This window comes from Diabrotica undecimpunctata, chromosome 1, assembly GCF_040954645.1.
Source record: "Diabrotica undecimpunctata isolate CICGRU chromosome 1, icDiaUnde3, whole genome shotgun sequence".
Classification (NCBI taxonomy): domain Eukaryota; kingdom Metazoa; phylum Arthropoda; class Insecta; order Coleoptera; family Chrysomelidae; genus Diabrotica; species Diabrotica undecimpunctata.
In genome coordinates, this window is record NC_092803.1 from 128,597,089 (window position 1) to 128,612,507 (window position 15,419).

A 15,419-nucleotide genomic window follows, 5' to 3' on the forward strand; every position below is an offset into this window, starting at 1 on the left:
GCAACCTTATTTAGGGATTAAAAACCCTCACAACTATTGTATTCTATTCTGCTCCAACCTTTATACCTGGTGGTCATACTCAATTTAAAATTGTTTTCCTATATACTTCTGTAAACTTGTTGACAAATATCTGTTTTTCATTGAGTCACCCGTATCAACAGTTTAGGGATTTGCATACATAATTTATTGTTTTATTACTCTCTCATACATAAAAATACACTATAAATAATATTTTGCATATTTTGATGATGTTGCCTTCATTGTTAGGTAAATAGTAATGTCGTGTGAAATTCCTGGATTTTCTCAAAACTTTATTATTGGAATAGTGACGTGCAACTCATACTACTGTTGTACTGTACTGTAATAAGTTACTGACAATTTAAAGGTTAAACTGGTATTCCCAGAAACCAAAGCGGACCATGCCATATAGTCCAGTCTGACTCGCAAGTATTGTTGTCTTAAACAAAATTAACCATCCTAATACATGCTGCCATCTGTTGTAGAGTAGAGAAAATTCATATGGTCCACTCTGGAATTGAAGGAAAGTAAATGTTGGGTTTAAAACCAAACTTATCTAAAATTTCACAATTTTGTGGGATGGTTCGTTCTGGTTTTTAAGGCCTCAAATATACAGGATAATTATTTCTCAGATCATTCAATGCCAATTAATGTTTATGTCAATCATTTAATGTAATGGCGCTAATGTAATGCTATTTGTTATGCGCCATATTCGGCAGCAAAAGATGAATTTTGGAGAGTACATTTGTCAATTCTTTGCTTTATTCGCACTCATACGCAAATACCCAAATAGCGAATATGCCTATCTGTCCACTTGTCGGTTCTTTGACACACTTTAAAGGACAGGAATAAGCCGAATGTATGTGTTGACTTCTCACACTTGAGTGGACAAATAAAAAAGTAATGAGATTTCTGGATTTATACCAGATGCAGCATTGATGACATGATACAACAAGTATTGGTAAACTGCATTTACGCAAAAATAAGATGCAGTGATTTTCAATACGTCCACGTCCATGTTCATTCTGAAAAACATGCATGATGCAAATATTTGGCATGTTTGGCCGGCCGGCATAAGTGTGTAGCGTATTTGTTATTAAAAGTGCGTTTTTTCTTAAATTTACATCAGACTACCTTTTTTATTTTATTTCCAAGTATTATTTTTATTTTATGAGTAAGAAACAAAAGTCCGATAAATGTGTGCATTTACTTGTAGTCAACAGCCGGACAATCTCTATGGCGAGTATAAAACACTTTTATCATATCCAGTTTTGATTTGTGTATTTTACATTCTTATTCATAGCATCCGAAAAAAAAACAATTTCCAGCATTCTAATATGGTTTTGGCGCCTTTTGCTTTTGCTTTTACTCGAGGTAAGTTCCTAACAATATTAAAGGATTTGGAGTTATATATATCTTGGCCGCTTGTAGATATTGTGTTTAGAGAAAACATCTCTTAAGACTTGATTGGAATCTAGTTGTGCCACATCTCGTCAATATTTACCTGTAATAAACCAAAAAAGGTATGAAAATACCAAGCGGTTATATTAACGTATGTTCAACAATCTATTTTTTACTAAAAATCTTACCTTTTATATTAATATCAAAACTTTTCTTAAGTGATTATTCATATGAAAAAAATCAACACACGCTAATACTCGCATAGTTAGATTTTTTCTAACGCTCCGACTAACGCAATCGCTTGCCTGTTAGATTTTAACTAACAACAACCGGTGTCAGCTGTAAGATAATAGCTTCATTGTCGTGTGGCTCTCTGATTCAATTTTTCATTTTGTGGCTTTATGTATGGTCTGTCACCTCTTCAGGACGTGGTTTGTTTTATGGATGTTGGCACTGGGGTCGCTACGTTGCATCTCACTGGTGTGTGGCTCTGTAGATGTTGTTCCTGCGGAGGATGTAGCTTTCCAGGGTGGTCGGAGGTGAAAAGTTTGGTGCTAAAATGGTCCTTTTTAGAAATTATTAGTATATTAATAGTTAAAAATTATATGACTGAATCTACGTATGTAAAATAATTGAAAATGTATTGAGACGCGGTAAGGGGAGCTGTGGTTCTAACATTCCTAAGGATAGGTATAATTGTGCAATGGAATCGGGAAACCACAGAAAACCAATCCCTTTCTGTCCGTAGCGAAGTTCAAAGTGAGCTATTTGACTAGTTACGATAATAAATAACGCAAGGGCACCCTCTAGTCCTGGGGAGGAGAAATCGTCCCTGAAGGCGGATAAACGACATCCCGCCATCAACGGCATAGGATGCGAAAGGCAAGTGGGAAACCATCGCTTTAAATTCCCAAGATAGTTAATATGGCAAGTCAAAATCAAAAAATGGCCCCTAGTTTCCGGCAGGCGTTCAATCGTCAAGGGCTGCTAAGAATCCGAAAGGAAACTTAAAATTGCTATGTGGAATGTTAAAACTTTATATAGAGCAGGCAAAGTAGCAAATGCTGAAAACGAGACGAGACGAATAAAGTGGGACATACTTGGTATGTGCGAGGTGAGATGGAAAGGAGAAGGATATGTGGATACAGTAAATGGCAACCGTTTTTATTATGCAGGCAAAGATGATGATGACCAGTCAGGTGTAATAGTGTTGATAACAGCATCCATGAAACAACACAAGAAAAGTTACCTACCAGTCAGCGACAGATTAAGGATTATCAAATTAAATGGACAACCATTCGACATCAATATAATACAAATATACGCACCGACAGCAGACAGCCCAGACGAAGATCTTGAGATTTTCTATTCCGATATTGAAAAGATCAAAAAACACAGGAAATCAGACAACTTCAACATATTTATCGGAAATTGGAATGCCAAAGTAGGAGTAGAAAATGTCGAATCGATCATCGACCCATATGGTTTAGGAACCAGAAACGAACGAGGCACACGCTTTGTTGAATTTTGCCAAGAGAACAGACTGGTGGCTCTTAACACATGGTTTAAATTACCCAAAAGACGTCTATATACGTGGAGGTCTCCTCAAGATTGCGAAGAAAATATTGTGAGGAACCAAATCGACTACATTACAATTAACAAAAGGTTCCGTAATGGTATTCTAAATGTAAAAACGTACCAATGCTGTGACATAAATTCAGACCACAATCTTGTAGTCGCAACCATCCGAGAGTAGTAATAACCAAGGACAGCAACAGAAGTATAAAGACTTGGTAGATACGTATTTAGAGTCTAAGACAATAGCTCCCAGTGAGGAGAAGACAATAAAAGAAAACATTGAAGACATGTGGGGGAAAATTAAAAATACTGTCTTAGAGGCAGCACACCAAAGTATACAGAAAGAAAACCGTGAACATAGAAAACCATGGATGACAAACGAAATATTACAAATTATGGAGAGGAGATGGATGGTAAAAAACAAAAACCTAACAAGATACAAAGAACTCAACAGGGAAATTGAGAAAAAAATAAATGTAGCTAAGGAAGAGTGGATGAAAGAAACATGTAAAGAGGTAGATCTGCATATGAAGCATAAAGATAGAGAACTACACAGAAAGGTTAAAGAAGTAGCTTGAATATGAAAACCCAAACACTTATCGATTGTAACACACAAGAACAACCAAATGGAATTGAACCCTAAAAACAGAAAGAAATATGGGAGCAATATCTTAAAAATTTGTTTGGTGATGAAACCAGAAGAGCCCCCACAAATAGTCACAGATGAAAAATTAAACATTCTCACCGAAGAAGTTTTGCAGGCAATAAAAGACGCAAAGAACAACAAGGCGCCCAGCGAAGACCTAATAACAGCCGAACATTTTAAACACCTAAGGGATAATGCTGTCAGGAAATTAACATCCCTCTACAACATTATATATGAACATGCCATTATACTGCATGACTGGCTAACATTCACATATATAACTCTTCCTAAAAAACAAAAAGCAAAGAAATGTGAGGACCATCGAACTGTATCCCTAATGAGTCATGCCGCTAATATTTTTATGCGAATAATCTATAACCGAATTCAAAATAAGTGTGAAGAATACTTGAGTCGTTCTCAATATGGCTTTAGAAAGGGTACCGGCACTAGAGAAGCAATTATGGGATTGGCACTGATGGCAAAAAGGTATCTTGAGGTTCAAAAACGGCTGTATGTGTGATTTGTCGATTATAGAAACGCCTTTGACCGCATCAAACACGGAAAATTGATCGAGGTGCTAAAAGAAGTAGGGTTGGTCGGACAGGACATAGCTATCATAAGTAATAGATACTGGAACCACACAGGATGCGTTCGAATAGAGAAGGGAACACCAAGTACATCAACATAGAACGAGGAGTGCGTCAAGAGTGCATTTTATCCCCTCTATTATTTAATGTATATGCCGAACATATAATTAGAGCTTCTCTTGAAGATCGCCCTGAAGGTGCGAGAGCCAATGGAATCATCATTAACAATATAAGATATGCCGATGACACCGTAGTATTAGCAGAAACAGAAGACCAACTAAAAATATTGATGAACATATTATGAGAAGAAAGTCACAGGCTGACCTTGGACATTAACTTTTCCAAAACCAAAATTCTGGCATTCCATAAAAACCCCCATGAACAAGTTACACCTAACATACAAATAAATGGTATCACCCTTCAGAGTTCCCAAAGTTTCATATACATGGGCAGAGAACTAAATAGTCAACTAGACCACTCAAAAGAAATTAGAAGACGTGTTGAAATAGCAAGATCTGGTTTCATGAATATGCGTAAAATGCTCTGTAACCCCAAGCTATTAGTCTTAATAAGATTGCGAACACTAAAGTGTTATGTGTTATTAAAACAGTAAGACGTCAACAAATTAAATTCATTTGAAATGTGGATGTACCGCCGAATGCTAAGAATAAGCTGGACTAGCAGAACTACGAATTAAGAAATACTGAGAGCAATGAACACACGCCTTCATCTGGTCAATTCTATTAAAATTAGAAAGACGTCATATCTAGGACACATAATGCGCCATAGGGAATTTCAGCAGCTCCAGGTAATATTAGAAGGCAAGATTGAAGGTAAAAGGGGCATAGGACGAAAGAAAAAATCTTGGCTACGAAACATCAGAGATTGGACCCACACAAAAGGAAATGAATTAATTCATCAAGCTCAGAATAGAGAGAAATTTGCCATATTGATAGCCAACCTCAACAGAGAAGCCACTTAGGAGGAGGAGGCCTCCAATATGTCTATGTTTTTGTCAGAAAGTTCGTAACTGGCTAAGGTCAGCAATTTAATAGGGAGGAAAGGAAGTTTTCTTTTGGGATGTCTGATAAAAACCTTGTCAAAGGATGAGCAGGTAGTTTTGATTGTATTTTGGGCTCTGAAGTTTTGGCCTCTGATAGCTTTAATCGTGCAACTTCTGCTCAAAGAGAAGAGTCTCTCATTTTTAGGCTGGATGCTCGATAGTTGATGTATAAGAGCGGACGCGTAGTTGTTTTGTTTGTAATTTACTTTACGCAGAATTCTGCTCTCCAATCCATTTAAACTAGAAGTGGACGTACATAAATGTATTCAGCTTTGTCAGATAAAAAACTGTTGATAACAGAAGAAGTAAAAATAAAAAATCTGTACAAATTTTGACCACATGTAAACCAACTAAAGTTTCTGATATCAAGTTCAAGAAGGTTGATATTCTGTTACAAATAGCTATTCAGCCACAATTATTTTAAAAAGCAAAACAGAAAATTTAGAGATTAATGTAGAAAACTTACTTAAAAGCATCAAAATCGCAATAATGCAGCATTTAAGCTTGTCTCTCTATTGATTGACACGACAATATCTGTCTGCTGGAATATGGTAAGACTGTTATTAGAATAACCAACAATTTAACGATTAGAAGTATTCAATGCTATTCCGTATCATTTTAGTTCAACACAGCTAGTTGCCACCAGCACCACACATTATCTAATATTAAAATACAAAAGCTTAGAATTGAGAATAATTTATTTTATTAAATATTTTAATAAATCATGGTCTTCTACTCTGTATTCATACTGTGACTAGCCATCTAGATCCATACGGGATGTCTTAAAAGGGTATGTCATAAATTAAATTACGCATTCTGGGGACAAAAATAAATTGATCGAATCCAACTTACCTTAGTACAAAAGTGTACACAAACAAAGTTACAGCCTTTTGAAGTTACAAAATAATTTTTTTTTTGCATTATCTCCTAAACTACTTGACATTTTGTAATAAAAATGGACACGTTACTTTCTTGTTCTGAAAGCATCTCATACAACAAAATCTAAGCGCACAGAAAAATGTTAAGGGGGGTGTGCAGCCCTAAATCCCTTAAACTTTTGAGTACGTTCAAATCAAATGAATTTTGTGGCATCATTAGTTTAACATATTTTTTTTAAAACTTTTTTGCCTCTTGTCACTTATTCGGAAAACTAGTTTTTTTCTAGTTGGCCATAAAATTACAATTATTTTCTAAGGATACAATAATTACAAACAGTTCCATCAATAATATTCAATAATTTAAAGCTATCATTTATTGTGTGAATAAGATCAATATTAAAAATTTTGATATTACAATGGCCTACACATTTCAGGAAATGGCAGATATGCATTTAACTTTATGTAAGTTGAATCAGATTAAATTATGATTTCAATAAACTATCGGGAATATCGTAGGTGAATGTAAAGGAAATAGTGCAGCAGCCGCAAGGCGTCATGCAGTAAAATACCCCAGTCGAAATACACCCGATAGACGATTATTTCTGACCATTAATCGTCGTTTACGGGAAACGGGTACATCCAACCGCAAGTTGCTGGCAATAGTCCAATATCCAATAATGGATGGAACTGATGAAGACATTTCAGAAATTATTGAAGAAGTCCCTCGACCTCGAAGGTAATACCTGCTCAACTAAATGTTCCTCATGTAAGGGTTTGGAGGCGTTTGAAGGATTAGTTGCTTAAAACCCTATCACTTAACAACGGTTCAAGAGTTATGGGTTGAAGATTATCCTAAAAGGACTGATTTTGCGATTAGTTGTAAATGGAAAACACTCGAAATGTTAATTTTATTGAAAATATTTTGTTTAGCGAGGAGGCTACCTTCAGTAGAAATGGAATAACAAACCATCATAACGAGCACATTTGGGCCGACGAAAATCCTCACGCCAAAAAAACGACTCATCTCCAAAGGACTTTCAACTAAATGGTTGGGCAGGAATTGTGGATGACAATCTAATAGGCCCAGTATTTCTTCCCAACAATTTATATGGTGATAATTATTTGCAGTTCTTGGCAAACGATTTACAAGAGTATTTGGAAGAAGTGAATATTACAATAAGACAAAATATGTGGTTTCTACAAGATGGCGCTCCACCGCATTACAGTAATAGCCCGTGAATACCTTTGCAGGCAGTATTATGGCCGGTGGATTTTAAGGGGTCGTGATGTACCTATTTCTTGGCCACCCAGAAGTCCAGGTCTTAACCCCATGGACTTTTGCTTTTAGGGTTTATAAAAGGGAAAATGTATTCTGTAACAATAGAGGACGAACAACAATTGAGGGTTAGAATAATTCAAGCTGCAAATCAATTTCGCCAGAAAAATATGATTTTTCAGGGCATTCGGTTTTCCTTATTAAAACGATACCCAATGTGTATTGAAAGAATGGGGGTCATTTTGAACATTTATTGTAATTTTTTAAAGCTTAATGAAAAGGGCCGTAACTCAATAAAAACTGTCTTACTGTCTTTTTAAAAAAGTGATAAGAGGCAACAAATTTTTAAAAATAATGTGTTAAACTAATGATGTCACAAAATTGATTTGATTTGAAAAGTACTCAACAGTTTGGGGGGATTTAGGGCTGCACACTCCCCTTAAAATTTTTCTGTGCGCTTAGATTTTGTTGTTTCTTTTTTATGAAAAATGCTTTTAGAACAAGAAACTAACGTGTTCATTTTTATTACAAAATTTTTATTTTGTAACTTCAAAGGGATGTAAATTTGTTTATTTACATTTTTGTACTAAGGTAAGTTGGATTCAATCAATTTATTTTTGTCCCCGGAATGAGTGATTTAATTTATGACATACTTTTTTAAACTCCCTGTATTTTTTAAAATAAATTGATTTTTATATTAAACTGAACTTCTCTAAAATATTCATAAAAATCTCAGCACGGGTATAACTCGGAGTATCTGAACGTTTTTGGTTCTTTTATCAACATTGAATATCAAAATTTTAATGTGAATAAGCCACATTTTAAGGTTATCATAAGTTTATTGATGTTTCAATTTCAATTCAAATTCAGGAAATATGAATAATCAGGATATTTGTTTATGCCATTGTTGCTTTCTCTTCTTTATGTAGTATGGGTAAAGGGTTATTAAAAATCATTGAAATATTGTGTAGCACTGATGTTGCAATTACAATTGCTTCTATGTTTTCTAACTTTACTCTTATCTCAAGGACTAATACAGAAAATGGCCGTTTCCATATTCCAAATGTTTGAATATGGTTGATCATTTGTAGAACCAGGCCATGACAAACTATATTCTCAATTCTACATTGTGCATCACACACTACTTGGATATTGAGAGAAAATAATTATATACTATTTTTATAAATTTCTACTTCTTGTCCATCAGGAGAAGAAATTTTTTTGCGGGACGGTCAACAGCACCAATATATCTTGAAAAACTACTACTAACCGTATTTATCTCACATTCCATTATAGCATTTTAATGAATTACTTGTTAGACTGGCAACTGCTCCAGACACTTTGTAAACAATTCTGCATGCTGTTGACTTGATTGTATCTAAAAAACTCCCCACAATTTGCAAAAAGGAGATAGTTGCAGAAAACCTTAAGGCAACAAAAACCATATTTTCAGAAGTTACCGCTTGGTTCTGAAATAAATTTTATTTAATAACTAACATATTTTTCATTTGTTATCGTTCTTACGTATCCTTTGGATTTTTTATTTTATCAGCAATATTTTCATGTATTTAGTAAACTGCGTCTTTAGATAACCTAAATCTTTGCAAAACTTCACTATCGTTCATTTTTTAAAATAATTTTTTCTGGTTCTAAACTGTTCTGTTTTAAGTTCTAAACTGGTACTCCTCTTCCATCTACAATATTTATTATTTCCAGAAAATCTTCATCGTCTGTTAAATTTTCAATCTGATTGATTATTAAGGTAACTATTAAGATTTGTCTTGACAATAACCAGAATGTTTGAGGTTCAAAATACCTGAATTGCGTTGAACTATCAAACTTCTACTCCTCAGTAGAACCCGCATTTAAACCGAGTTAAGAGTTAATCTTTATCTTAAAATACTTCAGCAATCGTCGGTCTTTTGCCGAGAACGAGTACGCACAATATTATTTTTAATATGCTTTCAAAACTTGAAAAGTTTTTAGAAAAATAAATTAAAAAAATATTGTTTGTTTATATAACCTAACTTCTTTGCTTTTATGATGTTGCTAAATAATTTAGGCAAAAAACGTAACGATTAATAATGAATATTGTGTTACAGTCAAGTTAATAGACTATAACCTCACCAAAGACTAACTCATGCAAAAGTTCTAATCTGAAAGTCTAACAACTCTAATGTTGTGATTAAGATTAACTCGAAGAACTGTACAACATGCGCACTTTTCTATATCTAAACGCAGGCTCTTTTTTCAAAGTTATTTAAGTTAAATTTTTTTTCTATTTCGTCCATTAATGCATTACGGTGCGGTGGTATAGTCAGAATAAGAAAGACATTACCATCTGAGTTAGTTCAGCGCAATCGTACCCTGAGCTGAACGCACCTCAGATAAAATAGGCGTAATTATTCCATACCGTTCATTCTATCACCGTTCATTCTATAATAGTACGAATAAAAAAGAGACATCTGAAGAAAGGGAAATAAAGAGAGGAGTCAGGCTGCATACTATCACCTCTATTATTTAATGCTTATTCTAAAGAGGTAATTCGAGAAACTCTGGAGTAAAACAAACGGCATAAGAGTAAATGGAGTCTTAGTTAACAACATCAGATATGCAGATGATACAATAATAATAATAGATAGTTTACAAGACCTGGAAAGACTCATAAGTAAAATAGTAATATGTAGTAGGGAGTACAGACTCTCGTTTAATATCAAAAAGACGAAGTTTATGAAAATTTGTAAAAATAACCATAATACTAACGAAATCTTTTATAGTAGAGGTCCAGCAGATCGAAAGAGTAAAAAAGTACACTTACCTAGGAACACTTCTAACAAAAAATAATGACTACACTGTAGAAATAAAAGTCAGAATTGAAAAAGCAGGTTCTAATTTTATGAAAATAAAAAGGTCTTATGTAGCAAAGATTTAGCTCTTAAAGTACGCCTCACAAAATTTTACGTATATAGTGTACTATACTAAGGAGTCGAATCATTGACGTTAAATCTAGACACATTAAGACGACTTAATGCCTTTGAAATGTGGACCTATAGAAGAATGAGGGTTTCCTGGGTAGATAGAGTTACGAACAATGAGGTACTGAGAAGAATAGGTAAAGAGAAGGAAGTTAAACTTACAATTAAAGAAAGAAAGCTACAGTATCTCTTACATGTGATGCAGGGCGCGAAGTATGGCGTCTTGTGACTCATAATGCAAGGAAAGATAAATGGCAGAAGAAGCATCGGAAAAAGACGAATTTCATGGCTTAAAAACCTCAGAGAATGGTTTGCATGCAGCTGAAAACAACAATTAAGAGCTACTTAAAAAATTAAAATAGCTATGATAATTGCCAACCTCTGTAGCGGAAATGGCACCTGAAGAATAAGAAGTTGCATCTATTTTTATTACGAAAAGCAGTTATCTATATAATTTTATTACTTATATTTTTGACAGATGGTAACGTAAATACGAATTAAACCAATATTTTCAATTTGTTCTATCGGCAATCCTTATCTCTATTTGTGGCCACGTTATTTTGAAATTAAGCTACAATGTAATAATTATTGCATAGCGCCATACCAGCCCCTGTGAAAGAAATATTTTCGGTAATAAGTGCAATTTTTAATGATAAGTGGTGACATTGTGAACATTTACTAATTTATTTTGCATATATATTAATCTAAAATGATCAATATATGCATATATCAACTTTATATGAATTTTTGTTATTTAAGTTCTAGGTACATATCTGTCAGGCGTAACTCTAAATACGGACTAAATTATTCGGAGAATTTATTAGGAAATATTTATAATTAAAATTCCCGTCTGTTATTCCTCTAAGTATATAAAATATATAAAGCTTAATAGATTTTCCACTCTAGAAGCTTTAACCAAATAACATAACAAAAAGTTTGCTACTCTAAAAGAAAGACATTCCTCCCTGTATATAGGTATATCTGCTTTATTCTTGCCATCCCCTTTTGTGGCACATCTTTAACATTCCGTACCATAACTTGTAAATTAAACTTGTTTTGGTTTATTACAGAAATTCTTTGATCCTGTGGTTTTTGTGTGTCTGAGTTTATTACATAAATTCTTTTGAATCATACTTTCGAAAGGGCCAACCAGCTTTAATTTGGATTTAAATCAGTTACATGTTTTATAAATAGTATAATCCGAATAATGTTTTTATGTATTTTTATTTTTTGTTTATGTTGTTAGTAATTTACTCACAGCAACTTATATCTAGAACGTTTCTGCTGCAATATTTTAATATTTTTTAATGTTTCTTTATCATATCGTCACCCTAAAGTGCTAACCTGCTAAGTCCATTTTAACTAATTTTACACGAGAACAATAAAACGTTTCAAAAATACAATTTTGTTAAAAATATTAATCTAATAACTGTATTCATTTAGAAATGTCTAAATTTACATATATTTTGGTTATTAGCTGAAAAGTTGCTAATTTTGGAGATAGCAGGTTTTCGTCATTTAAAAGCGGTATAGTCCTTTTCCATCATATTGATAGCACATTATGTATGCAAATCCTCAACAGGTCAAAAAACCATAGGCGTCACCCTATACTTGTTTTGAAATAAATAAAAAAAAATTAATATTTTAAGATGCCGTCAACAATTCATTATCTTTTAAAAAATCTTCTGTAAAATAAGTGTCCACTAATCTCACTATACCTTTTTTGTGCGTAAAAAACTTCGGTATATATGCCACACGATTATTGTTAATTATACACGGGTGATTAACGAGAGAATTCAATGTTTCACGAAATAAATTAATGTAAACAGTAATTTAAAGGTGATTATTGTTTTCTATACAAGTTATCGCCTGACACAAAATGAATACCTTCTTTTAACGATTACCTGGAATTACTGATAAGGCTTCACTAATGATAGTTGAAGTAGTTTTTATGCCACATTACAGCTTATGTCAATAATATAAATTAGAAATTGTTTGCATCTTCCATTTAGTTTGTAGATGTACATTGTTCATGTCTTACCTACCTACATTTTTGGTGTCGATATTTTGTTATTTGCATTTAAAAATGACGTCGACAACAGGTTTTATCCCGGTTAAGTGTAGTTTTAAAGGTGCCTTCAGTCTAAGAGAGAAAAATATAATATTAAATGTACAGGATGCACTTGTACATAAACGCCTTTTAAGTAATGTTCGTGAAATCGTTAACATGTGTTCAAAAAGAAAGAAAAGAAGGAACTGTTTCATCTCCCAAGAAGAGTGGAGGGAGTAAACCCTTGGGAATTGAAGAAATACATAAAAACATGATAAGACGCAGCGTCCACTCGTAGAATAAACAATATTCCCGTTGGAAAAGAACGCAGACTTATAATAACTCATATTGGAAACGAATACGGTTTTGTCAATGGTGGATTATTAAGTCTTTGCCTCAAAATCAACCAAAGATTACCACGAGGAAATGACTGCTGACGTTTTTGAAGAATATTTTGAGCAAATGTTGGATTTAATTCTAAAAAATTCTGTCATAGTCATGGATAATGCTAGTTACCGTTCAAGACTAGCAGAAAAATTGCCAACAACGGCATGGAAAAAAGGAGAGATAATGGAATGGTTGGATAAACACGCAATTGAGTACAAGGAGAATTCGACAAAAAAGAAATTATTACCTATTGTAAGTTAACATAAAGCAGCTTATAAAAAATATAGTATTGATGAAATGGCATTAAACCGTGATGTAATTATTTTACGTTTACCCCCATACCACTCACTGTGATCTGAATCCGATAGAAAATATATGGTCTCAAGTAAAGGGTGAAGTAGGACGCAACAACAAAACTTTTAAATTAGAAAACTTACAACAATTATTAGAACATTCCTTATCAAAAGTAACTCCAGAAAATTGGAAAAATGCTGTTAGTCATGCTCACAAGGAAGAAAATAAAATGTGGAATTTGGATAATATGACTGATGCAATGCTGGAACCGGTAATAATTAACATTGGAGTTGAAGATTCCTTAGATTCTGAAGAAAGCAGTGAATCTGAAATGAAATTTGATTAAAATAATATTCATTTTTTTACAAATCGGCCCCTGTTACAGCCACAAATTATTTTATATATAACCAATAAAATACACATCTTACATTTCTTGCAAATTCATTAGTACCTGTTAATCTCCATCACTCCGACACTGGCAACTTTATTTAGGGATTAGTAACCCTCAAAACTATTGTATTCTATTCTGCTTCAACCTTTATACCTGGTGGTCATACTCAATTTAAAATTGTTTTCCTATATACTTCTGTAAACTTGTTGACAAATATCTATTTTTCATTGAGTCACCCGTATCAACAGTTTAAGGATTTGCATACATAATGTGCTATCAATATATGATGGAAATGGACTATAGTAAAAATGGACTTGACAAGTTTTCAAGGATCTTTTCAAATAAAACTAGATCTGGTAGCTTTAAAATAAAATGAGTTTATTCATACAAAACGAAAACCAAGTCTTAAATCAGTTATTGAAAAAGTAGCTTACTACTATTAATCACAAATAATAATTATTTTTCACCATTCATGGGGAAGATCGCCATTATATGTGTGATAATCAACGAGCAAAGTCTTCTTAATAATTTGTAGATCTTCATATTTTTGAGCGGTTATTTTACGCCTTTCTGAGTATAGATTTTTTAGCTGATTCCAGGAAAATGAATGAATATTTAGTGATTTTCTTTGAGGAAGGATTATCCATTCTTCTGTAAAATGCATCTTATAGTGAATTTGTCCTTCGGGTAAATATCGAATTGCACGAACATCGGTAATTTTTGCATCGCTCTTTACCCTCCCTAATCGGATACTTTTGTAAATCTGAACTGCAACGAATTTCTTAAAGAAGTCAAAACTTAAATAAGTTACATTATATGGAGCTGGTTTCTTTCTTGCCTGCTAGGAGACGGTGACATAATCGGCAGGTACTATTATTATTATATCTTTTAGCTTTTGTTCTATCACTGAGTGGACAGAATCCGCTTCCATTTGTGTATGGCCAGGCTCAAGAAATTTTTGCTCTATTGTTATATTATGATCTATTGCAAAATTCAGTGGGGCATTGGCCATAATACAATTGCCATTTTGATAGCTACAGCCATCTGTAAAAATAATAATGGTCTCCCCATTCTCATTCTCTTGCTTAGAATGTGATAGAATCTGACAGAATTTGAGGAAGAATGTGGGCTTCCAAAAATGCTATCCAAACACTTGCAAATTCTTCGGCATTTAGACCACCTTCGGCTTCATTCCAAAGATAACAAAATACATTACTATTTATTGGATTGTAGAAGCACAGGTTGTGCACTTGCAGTTTTGTTATATAATAAAATGTACTGACGTTTGATTTTGAAGTCATCAACACTGCTTGTAAATCGGCTGTAAAAACATGCTTTCCCATCTTTTTGTCCTTTTCATTTTCTTCTCTGGCTTCCGTTTTTCTTTGAATATGTGCTTTATATTCATCTTCCGACATACTTTCATTCTTGAAAAATATGCATTTTCACTCCTTTTTCGAGTGGAACAAGGCAAAATTGTCGTTTTCAAAGGCCTTGGAAAAAGTGGCTATTGACATCGGTTCATTTTTTTTTATTTGCACCACTCGTTAACATAGAACTCGTAGAGAGATTGTTTTGATTTCCATTCTGCTAATAGGTTTTTTTTTGGGTGCTAGCTCTGTAGTAGTGTGATTCCATAACTGGCAATGAGTTTAAAAATTCAGTTAAGCAGTCACGACGCACATCAAATGGGTTTTCTGGCCCTAAAGAGTTTTTCTTAAAATACTTGGAGCGCGATTGAATGAATTTCAATTCACAATAATATCATACTACCTATGTATTAATATTTGTTAGTATAAAAATAACTTACCTTGTATTACTTCATTAAGGGCCGGTTTCACCAACAACAAATAAATCACTGAATAGTTAATCGTC